This window comes from Silene latifolia, chromosome 9 (assembly GCF_048544455.1).
Source record: "Silene latifolia isolate original U9 population chromosome 9, ASM4854445v1, whole genome shotgun sequence".
Classification (NCBI taxonomy): domain Eukaryota; kingdom Viridiplantae; phylum Streptophyta; class Magnoliopsida; order Caryophyllales; family Caryophyllaceae; genus Silene; species Silene latifolia.
This window is the reverse complement of record NC_133534.1, coordinates 152,698,497-152,720,700: the sequence shown is the minus strand read 5'-3', so window position 1 is coordinate 152,720,700 and position 22,204 is coordinate 152,698,497. Positions and strand designations below refer to the sequence as shown.

Genomic DNA, 22,204 nt, shown 5'->3' with positions numbered 1-22,204 from the left:
TGAGAATCCACTCGATCGACCCAGATTCCAGTCGATCGAGCAGTTTAGATGGCCATGTTACTCGATCGACCACTGTTGGACGGACATCGAGTGTTATTGACTTGGATTAGCTTCCTGAGACGGTTTTCCGGGCCCTTAGCAACCTCCCATTTCATGGTCGGTTTGGGGAGGTCCCCTTATTTGCGCATTTTGTGAGTTTCCCGCTTTTTACTCTCTCTTTCTCCTTTCAGTTTGCATTTCCTTTCCATGTTTTGGTACAATAGGGGCATTGTACGGTTTGGTTTGGGGAGGTTATGCATCCATATCTGTGTCTGCATACTGTTTTTATTGCATTTCAGTTATCACGTTTAATTTATGTTTGCATTATTGTTTATTCTTGTTTGCATTGTTGTTTATTCTTGTTAAAAATTCAAAATTCAATAAAAATTTGAAAAATTGTTAAAATACAAAAAAAAATCACGTTTATTTTAGCATATAGGTTGAGTCGGAACGGTAGATTTCCATGATGATATCGCTCTATAACTGTCTTTTTGCTTAAGCCTTGCATTGAACTATTATCTTATTAGCTTTGTCTCTTTGCATAATCTACGAGTTAATGTTTAATTCAGCTGAACATATAGACTTGACCTGAAATTTTGGCAACCTACTTATAATTTCTAAGATTTAGAGCCTTAATAACTGGTGTCATTTGTGACCAGTTTCATGTAGGATTGTGAGTAGTTACTCCTTGCATAACATGTATCATTAATTTGCACGTATATGAGATTCAATTGCTTTTTGTCGTCATACATTCGGGTTAGTGGTTGGTGTCACATGCAGGGAGGTGCTTACAAACTTCCCTTTCTTTCGTTTTTACCCATTTAACTCCACATTAGCCAAATTTGCCAGTTGACCCTTTAGCTACATCCAAATTTAGTGTAACACCCGCGAATTTTCCATTTTGACATTTTAAATTTATTAAACCGTTTAACCACTTTATTATATATTTTTGAATTATTCTATTTAATTAATTTTATGTCAAACACGATTTTTATAAACGTATTACATAAAAGCTCGTTTATATAAAAATACGTACGATTTAATTATATCTTTAAGGCATAATTTATATAAAAATAAATGTATACGTATTTTAGTCGGATAATAATAGTGACAATAATAATGACCGTAATAATAATAGTGACAGTAATAATATTAGTTTCCGTCTCAAGTTAAAATAAACTCGAGACATTATTCCGTCTAGTTATAGACCGTCACATTTTACTTTGTACCCTTTTTAATCCGGGCCAATCGAAAATCGACAACATGGTCACCTACCTCTTATACTCTACTTTTAATTAACTCTTTTATTATTATTATTATTATTATTATTATTATTATTATTATTATTATTATTATTATTATTATTACCCAACCCATTCCCCACCTCCTCGCTTCTTCCTTTTCCTTTACGTTTTACCAAAGAACAACAACAAACCAACAAACTCCATCACCATTCATTTTCATCCCGACCTTAAAACCTCAGATCCCGTCCCATTTCTCAACCAAATTTAATAATTTTTACACCTTTAGCTTCCTCATTCCTTCCTCGTTCTTTTAAGGTAAGAAATCTTCTATTTTGTAGAAGTTCGAAAATACCGTCTTAAATGACAACTCGATTTCTTGTCTTAATTAATTCGTTTTTCCTCCTTTTTAGTTGAAATCTGAAGAAAGGCTCGTGCTTTGGACGTTTTTACTCGGGAATTCGAGAGTTAAAGGTAACGGTGATAGGATGGATACTCGAATTATTTATAATACTAGCTATTATTATTATTATGCATATTATAGTAGTATATTTTTCATGTTGTTAAGTTTGCTTTCGGTGAGACGGGTCGATAGAATTGTATAAGAGATTAATGGTTTAGCTAATTACGGAGTAGTTTGCAATGGTTTATGCGTGAGATGAGCTCAACAATAATAGGTAAATATACGCCGAAGGTTGCATCAATTAAGAGTGGGCAATAGTTGGATGAATATATGTTGAATTTTTGTTATACGGAGTATTGGGGTGTGCATAGGCAGAGGATTAGGAAAATAGTAGTTTGTTCATAGTGGATGGATTTTCAGTACTGGATACCAATGAGGAAAGCTTGACAATTAATTATGTCTACTATATTGTTATTTCGGATCTTGGATATTGTGTTTAAATTGTCGATTTCTTTGACTAAGACTCGTATGGTCATAATTTGGGGAAATTTTCATAATTGAATGTTCATGTGGTGTTGGTTTGAGACGGTTTTATACAAGTTTTATTTATCCATTTTGAGAAAAGTTGGTACCTTTGGATTCATGGTGAGGTGGCTGATTATGTTGGGTAATTTAATTGGGTGAATACTATCATTTTAATGCTTAAAATTTCGTCTTAAGACGGTCACAAATGAGCTTCTTTAATAGTGAAAATGGGTTTTTGTCGAGCAGTTTTAGCGGGCTGTTTTGACGGGTTTCTTTATGTTAAATTGAACCAACTTTCTTGCTATTGTCTCAAGTACATGTACATATTTGGATTGGGTCTTTTGTACGGGTGAAATTAGTCTTGGTTTGGCCTAGGAAACCGTCCTATGACGGCTGGACAGTAGGGATTGGCCTAGCTGTAGCCTGGCCGTGGCCTAGCTGTGGCCTAGGCAGTGGCCTGGCCGTGGCCTAGGCAGTGGCCTGGCTAAGTCACGAGTTTGGGCCGTATCTATAAATTGTTTTGACGCTAGTTTGGTTTATTTAAAATATAATTAAATTAATTTACGTCTCATATTTTATATAAAGATAATTCGTTAATATCGTCCTTTCACATAATTATTTTAGGTGACTCATATGGGGTTGAAGATGAAGAGTAATTTTGGGGTTTTAGAAGCTTTCTCAAGTTTTTACTTGTCTCTTTGCTAGCGTAAGGTAACTATTCCGAGTTACTCGACGAATAAATGTCACATTCTTTGCTTTTTGTATGATTTTGTGAATGTTATATTTAGTATAGGTAGCATATGGGTAATTTTATGAAATGAGTAATGTTAGTAGTAAATATAGTGTTGATGGTAAAATTATTCTTATGATGGTAGTTGCAATGTTTGTTGATTGTGTTAAAATCGAGCCTTAGTCCCTTTAAGCGATGCGATGTCGATTAATTGAGTGATTGGTCGGCCGCAATTTGACCGCACTGCCGCAGGTGGGGTTGCGGGTAAAAATTCGGTTGAATGAATTAGATAATCGGCCTTTTTCTTGTTTTAGGCCATTTATTATATCTCTATTTCACATGTGTAGTTAATTGAATTTAAATAGCTTCTTATTTTGTAGAAATGGCCCTAGTTTCCCCTAAAGCCTTTTATATTGTTATAATTGCTAGGATTGGAAATTAGTATTGAATTCTTATTGAGGAACTGTTGGGATTGTATGCTGTAAATAGACATTTATATAGCTTTCACATGATAGAATGTTAGAATTTATGTTGGTAAGTAGGACTTTTTGCCCTCTTAAGGTTAAGTGGGTGTCTTACTTGACTTATGTGGTGAGTCTTGGGTGGTGTGGGCTAAAATACTCAAGCTGAGACTAGCTGTGACTAGGTCCTAGGTGAGTATTTCGGCCTTCATCATAGATAGGTCTTTATAGTCTTTGACGAGTATATGTTCACTGCTTGATAGCCTTTGTGTTCCTGACTAGTGGATGTTTATCCAAGTTGGGGCATGACCTCAGGTACTTATTTTGAAAGTATGGGGTCAGCTTAAGTACTAGCCGACCCTTCGGTGGTGTCCTTAGGGTACTCACTTCACTTTGTTTTAAAAAAAGTTGTGGGTCTTGGGTGCGGTGGTGTGTATCCGCATGTCTAGGTCTGCGCAGATTTTAGGCTAGGGTTGTGTTGTCTCTTGGCCATGTTTTCTTAATAGTAACCGCTGAGCCAAGATACCGGTTCGATTACCTTCCCTACCTCGTGGTATAGACTTGAGTTACAAAGTGACTATTGACGGGACTAAGAACTTATGCCTGTCTTTGATATATTGCCCTTTCTTGTTTGGTGATTCTATGAATCATAGAAGGTGAGATGCAAGCCGGCTATGGTTGATAGAGTTTGGATTCCTGGATGTTATGTGATTCACATGATAGAGTAGTATGAGTCGGTCTAGTATTCACATGCTAGGACTATGTGTTGTTATATTGTTGTTCACATGTTAAGCACGATTGTCTAGCATCTATATGCTAAGGCATTGTGTGATTCGTATTCATATTCTTATGTTTACATGTTATATTAATTATGACATTTCGTGGCTGGGAGAACTCGGAGTTACTCCCCACTGACTGTGGCTTTCGTATTTGTATAAAATGCGAATGACAGGTAGGTGATGCATATATGGGGTACATGGACGAGCTAGCGAGCAAAGTAACCTTGGGACCTAGACTGGTTTTATTTCATGTAAATAGACATTTATATAGCTTTCACATGATAGAATGTTAGAATTTATGTTGGTAAGTAGGACTTTTTGCCCTCTTAAGGTTAAGTGGGTGTCTTACTTGACTTATGTGGTGAGTCTTGGGTGGTGTGGGCTAAAATACTCAGCCGAGACTATTTTGTGACTAGGTCCTAGGTGAGTATTTCGGCCTTCATCATAGATAGGTCTTTATAGTCTTTGACGAGTATATGTTCACTGCTTGATAGCCTTTGTGTTCCTGACTAGTGGATGTTTATCCAAGTTGGGGCATGACCTCAGGTACTTATTTTGAAAGTATGGGGTCAGCTTAAGTACTAGCCGACCCTTCGGTGGTGTCCTTAGGGTACTCACTTCACTTTGTTTTAAAAAAAGTTGTGGGTCTTGGGTGCGGTGGTGTGTATCCGCATGTCTAGGTCTGCGCAGATTTTAGGCTAGGGTTGTGTTGTCTCTTGGCCATGTTTTCTTAATAGTAACCGCTGAGCCAAGATACCGGTTCGATTACCTTCCCTACCTCGTGGTATAGACTTGAGTTACAAAGTGACTATTGACGGGACTAAGAACTTATGCCTGTCTTTGATATATTGCCCTTTCTTGTTTGGTGATTCTATGAATCATAGAAGGTGAGATGCAAGCCGGCTATGGTTGATAGAGTTTGGATTCCTGGATGTTATGTGATTCACATGATAGAGTAGTATGAGTCGGTCTAGTATTCACATGCTAGGACTATGTGTTGTTATATTGTTGTTCACATGTTAAGCACGATTGTCTAGCATCTATATGCTAAGGCATTGTGTGATTCGTATTCATATTCTTATGTTTACATGTTATATTAATTATGACATTTCGTGGCTGGGAGAACTCGGAGTTACTCCCCACTGACTGTGGCTTTCGTATTTGTATAAAATGCGAATGACAGGTAGGTGATGCATATATGGGGTACATGGACGAGCTAGCGAGCAAAGTAACCTTGGGACCTAGACTGGTTTTATTTCATTGTGACCCTTAAACCCTTTTTGTGTCACATACATTTTAGGGACATATGTCTCCCTCTTTTTCTTTGGTTTGTATCACTTTATTCCGCAGCTTTAGCATAGTTATGTAAATTAGTCTGTTAGCATTTGCAGGTGTTGGCATCCTCCTTCTGGAAATGTTTGTGAATGGTTTAGAAAAGTTTTAAAAATGACAGGTTTTAATTAGTTGAACCAATTACAAACATATCCTGTCAGTTTTTCTGTAGAATTACGTGTTTGCTTTTCCGCAATAAATGAGGGTGTCACAGTTGGTATCAGAGCATATTTGCTCCCGACGCACGTTTGTGCACCCCAAAATAAATAACTTGACCTTAAAATAATAAACTTGAGAGACGGGTAAGATGGGTAGATTTAGGACCTTATGTTGTAGTCTCTTTGTGTTTGCTCTTTGTTAGGTACTAACTTGTTTGTTGATTGTCATTTAATAATTGTTGCGTATTTGGATCAATGACTGTGAGCTTATCTATAGCTAATGGAATTATTACCCTTATTATAAAAAAAAAAAATTTTGAACTAAAGGTTTTGAAAATATTTTAATGTTTTTCACTGGTTTTAACGTCAATTAGTGTTAAAGCTTGTTATTGGAGACGTCTGATAATTAGTTTTATCATTTGTTGGTGTAAAAATGTATTTTTATGTCTTTGAATTGGAATATTGATGTTCTTGAGTGATCGCCAAGAGTATCTCCGTTCCATTGAAATGACACTTATATTTTACGAAGATCAAGATTTAGTGCCGATTGCTGAGGATTGAAAATTTGTTCAACCTTTGAAGAATGCTTCTACTTCCTTGAAGATATTTCTCGTTCTTTTTGTATCTCGCCTTATTCTTAATCTCTTGGTGCCTATCCTTCTTCTAAACTCCCTATTCTTCTTCCTAGGAAGTTACATTTGTATCCTCCCAACTTGTCCTTCACCCTTGCTAATCATCCCTTAACGCCATTTGATAGCACTCTTTCTTGTGGGGTGTTAACCTTGGTTGGATTTGATTCTTAAGTATAAAAGTTTACTCGTTATTTCCTTGTCTTGAATACCTCCCTAATTCTAATATCTCTTACTGGTTGTTAACTAGTTATCTTTATGATTCGACTCTTTTAGTCTCACACCCTGACATGTTGCTTAAGTTTCCTTGTTGTCTAAATTCCCTTTCTCCTCGATCATAAGCGTTACCGTTCATACCTCCTTTCCTCGCTTCATCTTGCTCCTCCTTTAAGTTTGACACTCGTATATTGTGAAACTCTATCTTTGACATCCTTGTAAATTTGACTTCAGTCCTTATCCCTAGGAAGTTCATCATACCTCTTTTGTTGGTTAAGCTTGAACCCTCTTAGCATACTTGTATCTATGATGTCTAACTTACTTTTCATTTCACACAATTTCTAAATATTTCAAACTACTATTTTTGGTTCGTTGTTAAAAATTTATGTTACCATTACAAAATTTTCCCTACTTGTAAAGATTTGGAAAATGAAAATTCGATTTGTTTCTCTAATTGTTCTTTGAGTATAGACTTCCTTATTATGGTTTTGAGTTGCTAAACCTGAGATTTTTGTAAATTTTATCCAATTTCTATTCACTTTGATCTATTATGATGCCTTTGTCAAAGTTTAATATTATATTTCAGGAATTTAACTCCCCTTTTAGTTTAAAAGTGAAACCTTTATTTCTATTTTGGCTTTTTGTAAAAGAACACTTGAGAAGATTACCTTTCTCTTATTTTGATTTTAACGTTGATCGGATGTTAGAACTAGTTATTGGAAACGTTTGATAACTTGTTCTACACTTGTCGGCGAATAATTTTTGTTTTAAATTTGTCTCTGACTTGGAGAGTTAGCGCTCTTGCGTGCACGACAAGGGCAATTTCGTTCCATGAATGAGACTTACACATTTGAAAACTTTTCATTTATGTTTCTGAAAGTATTTTGATTTTCGATTTATACAAATGATTTGCCTTTGACCTTATCTTGGATTTGGAATGTGATGTTCTTGAATACGTAACGAGAACACCTCCGTTCCTCTGATGAGAGTCTGGTTCTGTTGGAAAATTTTAGTGAAGTTCTTGAAAGAATTTTTATTCTTACGATAAGTGACCTTTTAAATGTTTTAGTTAACGATTTCAGTTCCACTTTTATTTTCATAACCTTCCATTTCTACTTTCAAGTTTCGAGGACGAAAATTTTTAAAAGGTGGGGTGATTGTAACACCCGCGAATTTTCCATTTTGACATTTTAAATTTATTAAACCGTTTAACCACTTTATTATATATTTTTGAATTATTCTATTTAATTAATTTTATGTCAAACACGATTTTTATAAACGTATTACATAAAAGCTCGTTTATATAAAAATACGTACGATTTAATTATATCTTTAAGGCATAATTTATATAAAAATAAATGTATACGTATTTTAGTCGGATAATAATAGTGACAATAATAATGACCGTAATAATAATAGTGACAGTAATAATATTAGTTTCCGTCTCAAGTTAAAATAAACTCGAGACATTATTCCGTCTAGTTATAGACCGTCACATTTTACTTTGTACCCTTTTTAATCCGGGCCAATCGAAAATCGACAACATGGTCACCTACCTCTTATACTCTACTTTTAATTAACTCTTTTATTATTATTATTATTATTATTATTATTATTATTATTATTATTATTATTATTATTATTACCCAACCCATTCCCCACCTCCCTGCTTCTTCCTTTTCCTTTACGTTTTACCAGCAACAACAACAAACCAACAAACTCCATCACCATTCATTTTCATCCCGACCTTAAAACCTCAGATCCCGTCCCATTTCTCAACCAAATTTAATAATTTTTACACCTTTAGCTTCCTCATTCCTTCCTCGTTCTTTTAAGGTAAGAAATCTTCTATTTTGTAGAAGTTCGAAAATACCGTCTTAAATGACAACTCGATTTCTTGTCTTAATTAATTCGTTTTTCCTCCTTTTTAGTTGAAATCTGAAGAAAGGCTCGTGCTTTGGACGTTTTTACTCGGGAATTCGAGAGTTAAAGGTAACGGTGATAGGATGGATACTCGAATTATTTATAATACTAGCTATTATTATTATTATTATGCATATTATAGTAGTATATTTTTCATGTTGTTAAGTTTGCTTTCGGTGAGACGGGTCGATAGAATTGTATAAGAGATTAATGGTTTAGCTAATTACGGAGTAGTTTGCAATGGTTTATGCGTGAGATGAGCTCAACAATAATAGGTAAATATACGCCGAAGGTTGCATCAATTAAGAGTGGGCAATAGTTGGATGAATATATGTTGAATTTTTGTTATACGGAGTATTGGGGTGTGCATAGGCAGAGGATTAGGAAAATAGTAGTTTGTTCATAGTGGATGGATTTTCAGTACTGGATACCAATGAGGAAAGCTTGACAATTAATTATGTCTACTATATTGTTATTTCGGATCTTGGATATTGTGTTTAAATTGTCGATTTCTTTGACTAAGACTCGTATGGTCATAATTTGGGGAAATTTTCATAATTGAATGTTCATGTGGTGTTGGTTTGAGACGGTTTTATACAAGTTTTATTTATCCATTTTGAGAAAAGTTGGTACCTTTGGATTCATGGTGAGGTGGGTGATTATGTTGGGTAATTTAATTGGGTGAATACTATCATTTTAATGCTTAAAATTTCGTCTTAAGACGGTCACAAATGAGCTTCTTTAATAGTGAAAATGGGTTTTTGTCGAGCAGTTTTAGCGGGCTGTTTTGACGGGTTTCTTTATGTTAAATTGAACCAACTTTCTTGCTATTGTCTCAAGTACATGTACATATTTGGATTGGGTCTTTTGTACGGGTGAAATTAGTCTTGGTTTGGCCTAGGAAACCGTCCTATGACGGCTGGACAGTAGGGATTGGCCTAGCTGTAGCCTGGCCGTGGCCTGGCCGTGGCCTAGCTGTGGCCTAGGCAGTGGCCTGGCTAAGTCACGAGTTTGGGCCGTATCTATAAATTGTTTTGACGCTAGTTTGGTTTATTTAAAATATAATTAAATTAATTTACGTCTCATATTTTATATAAAGATAATTCGTTAATATCGTCCTTTCACATAATTATTTTAGGTGACTCATATGGGGTTGAAGATGAAGAGTAATTTTGGGGTTTTAGAAGCTTTCTCAAGTTTTTACTTGTCTCTTTGCTAGCGTAAGGTAACTATTCCGAGTTACTCGACGAATAAATGTCACATTCTTTGCTTTTTGTATGATTTTGTGAATGTTATATTTAGTATAGGTAGCATATGGGTAATTTTATGAAATGAGTAATGTTAGTAGTAAATATAGTGTTGATGGTAAAATTATTCTTATGATGGTAGTTGCAATGTTTGTTGATTGTGCCGAAAACTGAGCCTTAGTCCCTTTAACTGATGCGATGTCAGTTAATTGAGTGATTGGTCAGCCGCAATTTGACCCGTACCTGTCGCAGGGCTGGGGTTGCGGGTAAAAATTCGGTTGAATGAATTAGATAATCGGCCTTTTTCTTGTTTTAGGCCATTTATTATATCTCTATTTCACATGTGTAGTTAATTGAATTTAAATAGCTTCTTATTTTGTAGAAATGGCCCTAGTTTCCCCTAAAGCCTTTTATATTGTTATAATTGCTAGGATTGGAAATTAGTATTGAATTCTTATTGAGGAACTGTTGGGATTGTATGCTGTAAATAGACATTTATATAGCTTTCACATGATAGAATGTTAGAATTTATGTTGGTAAGTAGGACTTTTTGCCCTCTTAAGGTTAAGTGGGTGTCTTACTTGACTTATGTGGTGAGTCTTGGGTGGTGTGGGCTAAAATACTCAAGCTGAGACTAGCTGTGACTAGGTCCTAGGTGAGTATTTCGGCCTTCATCATAGATAGGTCTTTATAGTCTTTGACGAGTATATGTTCACCGCTTGATAGCCTTTGTGTTTCCCGACTAGTGGATGTTTATCCAAGTTGGGGCATGACCTCGGTACTTATTTTGAAAGTATGGGGTCACTTAAGTACTAGCCGACCCTTCGGTGGTGTCCTTAGGGTACTCACTTCACTTTGTTTTAAAAAAGTTGTGGGTCTTGGGTGCGGTGGTGTGTATCCGCATGTCTAGGTCTGTGCAGATTTTAGGCTAGGGTTGTGTTGTCTCTTGGCCATGTTTTCTTAATAGTAACCGCCGAGCCAAGATACCGGTTCGATTACCTTCCCTACCTCGTGGTATAGACTTGAGTTACAAAGTGACTATTGACGGGACTAAGAACTTATGCCTGTCTTTGATATATTGCCCTTTCTTGTTTGGTGATTCTATGAATCATAGAAGGTGAGATGCAAGCCGGCTATGGTTGATAGAGTTTGGATTCCTGGATGTTATGTGATTCACATGATAGAGTAGTATGAGTCGGTCTAGTATTCACATGCTAGGACTATGTGTTGTTATATTGTTGTTCACATGTTAAGCACGATTGTCTAGCATCTATATGCTAAGGCATTGTGTGATTCGTATTCATATTCTTATGTTTACATGTTATATTAATTATGACATTTCGTGGCTGGGAGAACTCGGAGTTACTCCCCACTGACTGTGGCTTTCGTATTTGTATAAAATGCGAATGACAGGTAGGTGATGCATATATGGGGTACATGGACGAGCTAGCGAGCAAAGTAACCTTGGGACCTAGACTGGTTTTATTTCATTGTGACCCTTAAACCCTTTTTGTGTCACATACATTTTAGGGACATAGGTCTCCCTCTTTTTCTTTGGTTTGTATCACTTTATTCATGACTTTAGCATAGTTATGTAAATTAGTCTGTTAGCCATTTGCGGTGTTGGCATCCTCCTTCTGGAAATGTTTGTGAATGGTTTAGAAAAGTTTTAAAAATGACAGGTTTTAATTAGTTGAACCAATTACAAACATATCCTGTCAGTTTTTCTGTAGAATTACGTGTTTACTTTTCCGCAATAAATGAGGGTGTCACATTTAGCCTACCTTGTCAAGCTAGTTTAGATTGTTGTTTTGCGGAATATATTTCATTGTATCAAATATTGGCGCATATTCTATTGAATCGGAGTTGGTAATCTATGAAAAAAGGGAGGATGATGAAAAGAAAAAAAATGTGATGAAAAACTGACGTGAAAAAAGAAATGAAAAATGAAAAAAATAAAAGAAAAAAAATTCGAAGAAAAAAAGAAGAAACCGAAAGAAATAGAAAGAAAAGAAAAGAAAAAAAAAAGATGTTGTTTGGTTGACGGTTTCTGCTCCTATGTTCTATCTTATATCATTTGAGGAGTTTTTCTAGTTTGGTTTGGTGAGATTTTATGCCAAATGAAGGGCATGTGTTTAATTTAAAATTGAGTTGGAATCGGATGTTGATATATGGTTTTGTTTAGGTACTAGCTTGATCACCTATACCTCCACATTCCCATAAATGTTTTGCCTTTTCTTACCCATTGCCTCACTTTACCATATTTTTGTAAGCCCTACATTTGTGACGGACCTTGTTTGGTTGGAATGTATGTATGGTAGTTAGAATTGTCTATCATATGAGTTGCATGCATGTTTATGTGGGTCGTAGTTTAGGTGAGCGACTATTTTTCTTTCTCTCTTACATATATATGTTCACCCTTTGCTTCATGAGAGAAAGAGTGACCCGTGAGAGTCCATTATCAAAGGTCTTGCAAGGTCGACGGTTCAGCTTTATTTATAAACATCCTATAACTCGTTTGCATTTGACTGTCTGCTATAAGTGTTAGTTTGCTTGCATTAAATTGGCTTAAGTGGGCATTTGTAGCCAGCTCTGAGTTATCTTTCTCCGTTCCTTTAGTTTCATTTTAGTTTACTCGGGGACGAGTAAAGGTTTGGTTTGGGGAGATGACAACCTTTACTCCTATTTATTGGAAATGACAACCTTTACTGGAAATGACAACCGCCCTAGAGCAAACGTGATCCCCGGATTATTGGAAATGACAACCTTTACTCCTATTTATAAGAAATTAGGAGTAAAGTTAAACCTAATGACGGAATATAACTAAAAAGCCCAGCCCGTCAACAATATCCACTCGATCGACTAACTAAAGGCTCTCGATCGAGTAAAGCAATCACTCGATCGAGTAAACTCAGCCAGAAAACAGCTCGATCGACCTAGAAAGTGCTCGATCGAGTAAGGGCATATAAGGAACTGGTCGATCGACTGAGCAAACAACTCGATCGACTGATTATTCAACCTAAAACCACTCGATCGAGTAATAAATCACTCGATCAAGTGAAACTTGACTTCAGCAGCTTGTATCCACGCTAGTTTGACTTTGACTTGTCCTTTTAGTGCCCGAAACACCTTCACGCATCCCAAGACAGCAATATTTCCCGCTCCAAATCTACTCTTTCTCCAAATGCATGCAAAATGGACGGTAAATAGCTCGATTTCACTACTTTCCGGTCTATACCTGCAAATAAGACATAATAACCCAAAGTAGCATATTCGGGGCATTTCGTAGCATAAAACCACGATAAAAGCATAGAAATACGTGCATAAAATAGGCTAAAAAGACTATATAAAATGCACGTATCAGTCATCATCCAAGCTTGATTAATCTTTAGACGAACTTCGTCTTCACATAAACTTGAATGAATCTTGAATTGTTTGATCTTGAACGAAGGCTTGAACTTCTCATGCAATTGTCGCAATCCTCTTTGTTGCTCGTAATAGGTTAGTTCTAAGATAATCAACAAACGATTACACGCAACAAGTATATAGAATGTAAAACACCTTGACATCATCAAAACATAAACATATAAGCTATATGGTCCAACAAATAGTATTCGATCGAGTAAACCTCTAAAAGCAACTATTCGATCGACCAAGGAAAGTGTTCGATCGAGGTCTTCAACCATCCAAAGTCATTCGATCGATCAAATAAGCATTCGATCGAGTGAAATATGACTCCAGCAGCTACTTGTTCGTTAGTTCAGCTTTGACTTGTCTTTTTAGCTCCCGAAATGGCTTCACGCATCCCAAGACAGCTACATTTCCGCTCCAAATTCACTATTCCTCCAAATGCATGCAAAACGGACGGTAAAAGGCTTGATTTCACTACTTTCTGGTCCATTCCTGGAAATAGAACAAAACAAACCAAAGTAGCATATTCGGGGCATTTTGTAGCATAAAACTACGATAATAGCATAGAAATACGTGCATAAAAAGGCCTAAAAGGACTATATAAAATGCACGTATCATAAAGCATCTTTATAAGTTACAGGTTTGTTACTTTCAAAAATAACATGACTCCTGTCCACTTTAGATTTCGAAGAAATAACTTCTGATTTTGACCATGAAGGAACATCTTCATATGTCTTATTCTCAGTTTGTGGCTCTTGAACATTTTCTCCCACTCTGTCTTTAAGAAATAATCTTCTTTCCTTTAAAAGACGGCATTACGAGCCACAAACTTGTTGTTCTCGTGATAGTTGGGTTAGAAAGCCACATGTCCAAGTTACAACTTAGGTACCATGCCTAATCATATCATATATGATTGTACTTGATTGCTTTAACTATGTTTTGATTTAGTGGAATAAATAAATACTAGACAAATTGTGATAGAAACTACTTCCAACTTTATAGTAAAGATTCAATCATATCGTATAGGATTATTTGTCACTTCTAACACACCTTATCTAATATTATGTGTTTATGAAGGTGAACTTGTGATACCATATCACACTCCTTTTGGTGCAAGTAAAAGTCTTCACTTTATTGTTCTCCACCTTAATAAAGTACTAATACTTCGGTTTTATAATCTTTAGGTTTTGATACTTGTAAAACATTCATTTAACTTATTCAAAGAATTTTTCTTCTTACCACATTAAGTGGATACCAAGTATCTACCTAATTCGTTGGTAAAAGAGATGAAGAAGTAATAACCTTCTCTGATTGAAATTGTATTCGACCATATACCTCAAAGTGTAAATAGGGCGAATATTTTGCTCTATTCATAATCCCTTTCCAAAAAGTCATGAATTAACTTGTTTTGAATACAAGATTCGCATACACCAGAAGATTTCCAATCAAATGGTTTGAAGACTAGTCTCTTAATGCGATTTTCAATCGAGAATTGAGAAATGATAGGGATCACCAACTTGAGTCTTGTATATATGACATTTTATTTTTAGTTTGAATATAATTACCTTGATTTGTATAGTCTCACCATGAACTTAATCATGGTATGTAAGGACACAACACTTGTTTTAATTGTATTGGTCGGACTCACTTGGAGATTTAGTTTTCGGATACTTGTCGTTAAGAGCACCTAGACCAAAACAATATTTATAACTTCACAAACAACTCTACTATTAGTAAAGAGGCAAGTAAAGGTCGGATCCCAAGAGACGGGTATTGATGTAGGATTTTCGATTGCAAGTAGCGGTGTCTAGGGGTGTCACGATTTGGGGTTGAGATGAGAAGGTCACTAAACTAAATAGCAATAAAAGTAAACAAGCAAGATGATTAAAAAGAGATGTAAATAATTGATTAAAAGCACTAGGGTGTCATGGGGTCATAGAGGATTCATGGGAATTGATCACACAAACATATTCTCAAATTATAAACAAGCAATTATTGTTGTGATGGATCGAGTTGGTTTATATCTTACAATCCTATGAAGGTTTGGGTCCCGGAGCCGAATCTATTAGATTGTACAACACCTACAAGTCAACTTAATCCTCCCTACTCAACTATATGCATGGTCTAATGAGACTCGAGTTGGTTTATGTCTTACAAGTCTCATTGAAAAGGTAGGTGATGGGTAAAAAATGCAAGGATTCATAGGCTCGCATTTCATCAAACATAACATGTGTATAAGTTGAGATCACAACAAGCAAGCAAATAAACTATGAAAACATATTAAATTAAGCATGAATCATTCCCCATGTTGGTTCCCCTAATTACCCATTAACCCTAGTTAAGAAAACTACTCACTTATTATCAAGTTTAACATGTTAACAAGGTTGTCAATCAAATTAACAAAGTAAAACATGATGAATAAATGAAAATGATTAACAATAATTAAAAAGGGATTAAGAGGATTATACCTACTAATGATTCCAAAATAAAGCAAAGAATAATAGAAGTACTTGATGATTGATTGGAAGGTTGTCAATCTCCCAATAATAACCCAAATAATCTTCAATTACCCAAAATAAAAGATGAACAAAAGAGAGATTAAGGAAATGAGATTTGTATTAATATTTGATTAGAAGTTGATTACAAGATTAAGAAGAGATTAGAATGATATAAACTACACTAAGGATTGATAAGAAGAACATGATTCATCTAATTAGACTAATGGGGTTTTTATAGTGGGGATTAGGTACACAAATTAGGGTTTACTAAGGGCTTAAATGACGATTAAGTCCTTGAGGAATTGCTCCTCTCAGAAAAGATGCGAGTCTCCTTTTTGCCGGTCTTTCATAAATATACGCATCTTTCATGGAGGGAAGAAAAGGACGTATGGGACTGTAAGGGAATCCGAGCGTCCAAAGTGTCGGGACGGGCGGATTTCCTGGTGGATGGATGGGCGGATTGTTATGCTGGACGAGCGGATTGTGGGTGGTTGGACGGGCGTATTGATGGCAAAGACACTCGGATTCCTCACGTCTTGGACGGGCGTCTTGCCTAGTTGGACGGGCGGATTTCGTCACAGCTTTCTTTTCTTCTTTTCTTCTTCCAATAATCCTTCGGGATTTAGTCGGGGATACAAGGATTTCTTCATTATTGCCCGTCTACTATAATATGTACAAAGGCCTTCTAGTCTTGTCTTCTCTTTGATGCTTGGTCATTAGATTCGATCAATTTAGCTCTATTTTGCCATGAAAATGCAAGGTTTGCACTCCTCTCCTACCAAGGAAACAAAACCTCAAAGAATATGCAAAACAAAGGACTAAAGATAGTAAATGACCCAAATATGCACGAAAAAGCATTGGAACGAGGCTAATTCGGGGACTAAATATGCTCAAATAATGGTCACATCAAATATCCCCAAACCGAACCTTTGCTCGTCCCGAGTAAAGAGGTGACAAAACTAGGACCGTTATTTAAACTAACCTAATAACATAGCCGATATGAGAGAATTAGCGGGTCTCACTCCGCCCCTTCAACTCACAACAAGACAACCATGAGGTAGGATGCCTTCTTGCAAGGCAAGGTGGGTCTTGCCAAAATGGCGACACATCCAAACATTAAAGCACACAAAATCAAGTAATGGATGCATCTACAAAAGAATAGCCACTTTCCTCATCTAAGTGGCGGAAATTATCTACAAGGGAAGCAATTCAAGGGTACACACACCTTCATAGTTGCAATTTCTTCAAACTACTAACCTAGAAGGATACCAATAAATCACCTCCAAGTTGTGTCAATCTAGGGTACCTTCGTCCTCAATCGTTAAATGCTTTTGTCAAGAATAGACTCCCTATGGTGTTAGAAACACTGGAGGATCGCGGAATTCCCCCTCTCGCCTAGACAAGAAGAAGGGTCGTCCCCTCTCTACCACGCACAAAAATGGATACGATGGATAAAGGGATCAATAGGATTTGAGTTTAATTTGGGAGTTTGCTTTTGTTGTTGTTTTTCCCCCCAATTTCTTGTGGCATATAACACTTGAGAACACTTTCTTTTTGCCATTTCTTTTGATTTTTGGCATTTCAATACTTGACAACTTTTCAACTTTTTGCATTTTTCTTTTTGAACCTTTTCAAAGTCACCCCAATTAGTAACGAGGGTGCCTTATATTTGAAGCATAGGAGTTTTCATTTTTGTTACTCCTCTTTTCTTTTGATGCAAATTGCAAACTTTTTCTTTTCTTTTCTTTTCATTTCTTGAACTCAAATTTTTGAACAATTTCTTTTTGTGCCCATTCCCTTTGATGACAAAATTTGGTAGAACATGGATGAATGATGGTTGCATGGTTTCAAGGGCCACCTTGGAATAAACGATAGCCAAGGAGTTATCACACCACAAGGTACTCTTGACTAGGCCTTAATCCATGGGTCAAAGGATACTAGCATGACACATCCTATGGTGTTTTACAATTATTCTAACAAGCAAAGTCTTAAGAAGAAAAAAACATCTACTAGGGCCTATATACACTTGTCAAGCTTCCCAAGTAGACGGTTTCACAAAATTTTTCTAACATGCAACTACATGCTATGATGCAACTAACATTTATACATCCTAATGCATATGCTTCTACCAACTAGTATGCCAAATAATCTAAATGCAATCCTAGATTCACATTGTTTTTACCGCATCAATCAAAATAAAGCCACATAGTCATTAACATAAAGAGAAAAAAGGAGATTGGAAAGATCATACCATGCGGTCTTCAATATCCTCATGTCTCGGATGTGGCGTAGTCGATCAATGTGAACAAGGATGAATAAACACAATATATACAAGACTACACTACAAAGGAAATGAACATGTTTTTGGTTTTTCAATTTTTCAATTTTTTGGATTTTTCGAAATTTTTAATTTTTTTGGATTTTTGAATAAAATTCAAGTTAGAACTTCCCATGCCCATACTAGTATGGGCATTGTCCTCAATGGCCAATACGATAGGAAATTATGCAAGCATGATGCATGATTTCTAAACTAAATGCAAACTATACTAAGCTACACTACATGATGCATGGGTTTTTGTTTTGGCGGAGAGCGTAATTTAGATTACCTCCCGATGCGTATGCATGGACTTCCCCAAACCAAAATAGACATTATTTCTAACGTCTTGAATTTCGGGGTAGTTCATGCACACGGAATGCAATGCATGAAACTACAAATTGTCATTTTGGATTTTACATGTGGGAACAAAAAATAGAACACCTTAATGAAGCCAAGGTGTTAGTTCTCCATGTTGCTAGGACTCCTCAAACAAATGATCAAAATACAATAAAGAAAACAAAAGAAGTAGACAAACCATAAGAGGGGTGAAAGAGTGTAGGAGCCTCCAAGGTTTGCTAATCCTCCATCATATCATCATTTTCCTCCATAGAAGTGGAATCATCTCCACTCCCACTTTCACTTCCTTGCTCTTCCTCACTTTTTTCTTCCTCATCTTGAGCTTCTTCTTCTTGAACATTCTCTTGAACCTCTTCTTCTTCACCTTCTTCATCAACACCCTCATCAACATTCTCCTCTCCACCCGGTCTTCTACCACTAGAGGTGCTAGGAAAGAAAACTTCCTTATCCGCCCAACTAGGCAAAGGATATGATTGATCAAGAAGTCCTTGCCTAGCTAGATGTAGGAGGGGCGGATATTGGGCCTTGTAAGCATCCACTCTATCATTGTAAGCTTGCTTGTGCATTTCCCTCATGAGTAGAGTCATGTAATCATTTCCTACCTCGACATCCTTGGGTTTGAATTCGTGATACTCAAATGGGTAGGGTGGTGTGACAATGGAGGAGGAGGGCTCATCAATCTCGCCTCATGAACTACCAATGCCTTTGACAATTGTTTTGCTTGAAGAGTTTGTTGCCTTTTTGAAAGTGTCTTCTTTGGGGGTGCCTTGTTACCTCCTTTAGTTCTTGCCATTATTGATTACACCAAAGAGATATTGAAATCTTCAAATTTTAGTTATGCCCAAATCGATTTAAGAAGAAAGAATGTTGCTTTGTATCTTAAAAATCGACTCAAAGGTTGAAGATTTTGGTGTTTGAATGAATTGTTGTTGTAAAAGGAGTGATTAATTTTTGTTGTGGGGAAGTTTGGATTTGATTTTGTTGAATTTGGTTGAGGAAATCTTGTTTTGTTGATGTAGAGGATGAGGGTTTTTGGGGTTTTTGGGTTGTGGGTAGTGTTTGAGTGAAGAAGAAATGAAAATGAATGAGGGAAAGGAGTTTTAAAAGACCCGTTAATTTTTGAAATAACAGCAGGGACGAGCGGATTCAGGACTGGGACACTCGGATTCTGCACGTTTTGCTTCAGGAAAAGACGCCTCAGGACGAGCGTCTTTGTGCAAAGACGGGCGGATTCTTCAATATGAGATGAGCGGATTCTTTGGAAGACGCTCGGATCCTGTTACAGGGTGATCCGACAGCAGAAAGACGAGCGTCTTTGCAGTAAGACGAGCGTCCAGAATCAGACGAGCGGATTCTCCACTGGGACGCTCGGATTCTGCGACAGACCATTTCTTTGAATTCCACAGCTCGGCCAGACGAGCGTCTGGTGGTATAAGACGCTCGGATCCTGCTAGACGAGCGGATTCCCTTTTGAGACGCTCGGATTCTTCCCTGTCCACACGGATTCGGGTCCATCCGTGGGTACTGCATAACCCGTAACATTTTCATTTTTCAATTCCCGTGTTCTTCATTGTGGGGGCACTACAAAGGCATGATAGCCTAGGCAATTGCTATACCCACACTAACTCAAAGCACTACACATCAATAAAGTCATAAGTCCCTCCCTCACTTCTCTCAAAAATAATCAATATCTTGATCAAGGCACAAAAATATAAATCCAAAAATGACAAAAATGCAATGTAAAAATTGAAATGCAAGTTAGGGAGTTAGAATATTTACAAATAGTGGTTTAGGGAGGACTCCACCAAACTCTCATCCAATGTGAGATGTCAAGGGGGCATGTTCAAGGTGTTGTTGATGTTACTCAACACCTTGAAGAAGTAGTCGAAAGCTTGTTCATTATCATGATAAAGATCCTCAATAGATCTTTGCACTTGTTGTTCTCCGTGATGGTCTTGGTTCATAGCATTACCAATGTAGGGATTGAATATCCCTTCGAACTCATCATCCCAAAGACCGCAAATTTCGTCTACTTGATCATTAAAAATCTCTTGAGTTGATAGAGACAACTCTCCTTCTTTCTTGTTTTGGCCAATGAGGCTATCTTCTTCACTTGTCATGGGTGAGATTTTCAAGCTCTCTTTGTTGCTATTCTCTTGCTCTTTGAATGGAGCATCATCAACTTTCTTTTTCCATTGGAATTCTGACTTCTTCCAATCATCCTTCCTGCTATAGTGATCAATCATAAAGCATGGATCATGCAAACGGGGAGCTCTCATGGTCTTGTCAAGATTGAAAGTTATGCTCTCGTCTCCCACTTCTAGAGTAAGCTCTCCGTGCTTCACATCTATCACCTCACCCGCGGTGTCCAAGAAAGGTTACCTAGAATGATCGGAATATTGGAGTCTTCTTCCATGTTAACAATGACAAAGTCCACCGGGATGAAAAATTTCCCAACTCTCACGGGAACATCTTCCCATATCCCTAACGGTGTCTTCATCGATCTATCGGCCATTTGGAGTGTGATGTTGGTACATTTAAGCTCTCCCATCCCTAACCTTTTACTAACCGAATACGGCATAACACTCACGCTTGCTCCTAGATCACACAAAGCCTTGTTGATCGTGGTGTCGCCAATGGTACACGGTATTGAGAAGCTTCCCGGGTCTTTAAGTTTCGGAGGTGAACTCCCTTGAAGTATTGCACTACTCACCTTAGTGAATGAGATAGTTTCAAGCTTCCGGATCGACTTCTTTTTCGTAAGGATTTCCTTCATGTACTTTGCATAGGCCGGCACGTGATTGATTAATTCCGTGAAAGGAATCGAGACTTCCAAATTCTTCACAATTTCCATAAATTTCTCAAGTTGGTCATCGAACTTAGACTTAGCTTGACGACTTGGGAATGGGATTCTAATCACAATGGGCTCCTTCTCCTTGGCCTTCTCTTCACTTTTCTTTGAAACTTCTTCTTTTGTTGGTTCTCCTTCCTTGGAGTTTTGCACAACTTCTTCTTTGTCACTAGCTTCCACAACTTCTTCCTCAACTTGCTTCTTTGGTCCTTCATACCTCGTACCACTCCTAAAGTGAATGGCACTAACCGTTTCATGTCTTGGGGGATTACTTTGAGGTGGTAATTGCCCCTTTTGCCTTTGAGAGTTTGAAGATGCTAGTTGGGTCAATTGAGTTTCCAACATTTTTGTGTGGGCTAGGATGTTGTTGATAGTGATGTCCTTTGCTTGACTATATTTTTACATTTGAGTGGAAAATTCTTGTTGATTCTTTTGCATTTGGAGGACCGCTTTTTGAACATCAAAACCTTGGTCATTTTGTTTATTATATGGAGTTTGATTTTGGTAACCTTGGTTTTGGTTGAAAAAGGGTCTTTGATTTTGGTTTCTCATGGGAGGTGGGGTGTATGTTGGTTGAGGGTTTTGAACATTTTGGCTTTTGTATGAGAGATTTGGGTGGAATTTGGTATTTTCATTGTAATAATTAGAATAAGGGGTACCACTCTTGTATGCTTGAAAAGCATTCACTTGTTTATTTGTTCCCCTACATTCACTTTGTTCATGTCCCAAAGTTCCACAATTCTCACATATCCCACTTGGGATTGATGAAGATGCTACCATGGCATTAACATGATGCTTTGGTAATTTTGAGGCTTCTTTAAGTTTAGCCATAGCCTTCTCAAACTTCAAGTTTATGGTATCAATATGAGCACCCAGTTGAGTGATAGAGTCCACTTCATGCTTTCCTCCTCTAGTAGCCTTGCAAGGTCTACTATATTGTGAATTATGGACCGTCATTTCCTCAATCTTGTTCCAAGTTTGATTATCGTCAACTTCGGTGAACATACCATTTGATCCCATGATGAGAATGTTTCTTGAGTCTTCATAAAGACCATTCCAAAATTGTTGTACCAAGAACCACTCGCCA

The 22,204-nt window shown here is 36.9% G+C and overlaps 1 long non-coding RNA gene across 3 annotated transcripts; it reads left to right on the top strand.

The window, feature by feature from the left end:
• Positions 1–1,467: 1,467 nt before the first annotated feature.
• Positions 1,468–11,252, top strand: LOC141600160 (uncharacterized). 3 transcript variants are annotated; one of them, XR_012524220.1, is made up of 5 exons: positions 1,468–1,598; positions 1,694–1,754; positions 2,833–2,919; positions 9,575–9,661; positions 11,097–11,252. It is a non-coding gene; the product is annotated as an uncharacterized LOC141600160 (long non-coding RNA). The 3 variants fall into 3 exon arrangements; XR_012524221.1 differs by lacking the exons at positions 9,575–9,661; positions 11,097–11,252 and adding an exon at positions 4,352–4,429; XR_012524219.1 differs by lacking the exons at positions 1,468–1,598; positions 1,694–1,754; positions 2,833–2,919 and adding exons at positions 8,168–8,349; positions 8,445–8,505.
• The last annotated feature ends 10,952 nt before the right edge of the window (positions 11,253–22,204 follow it).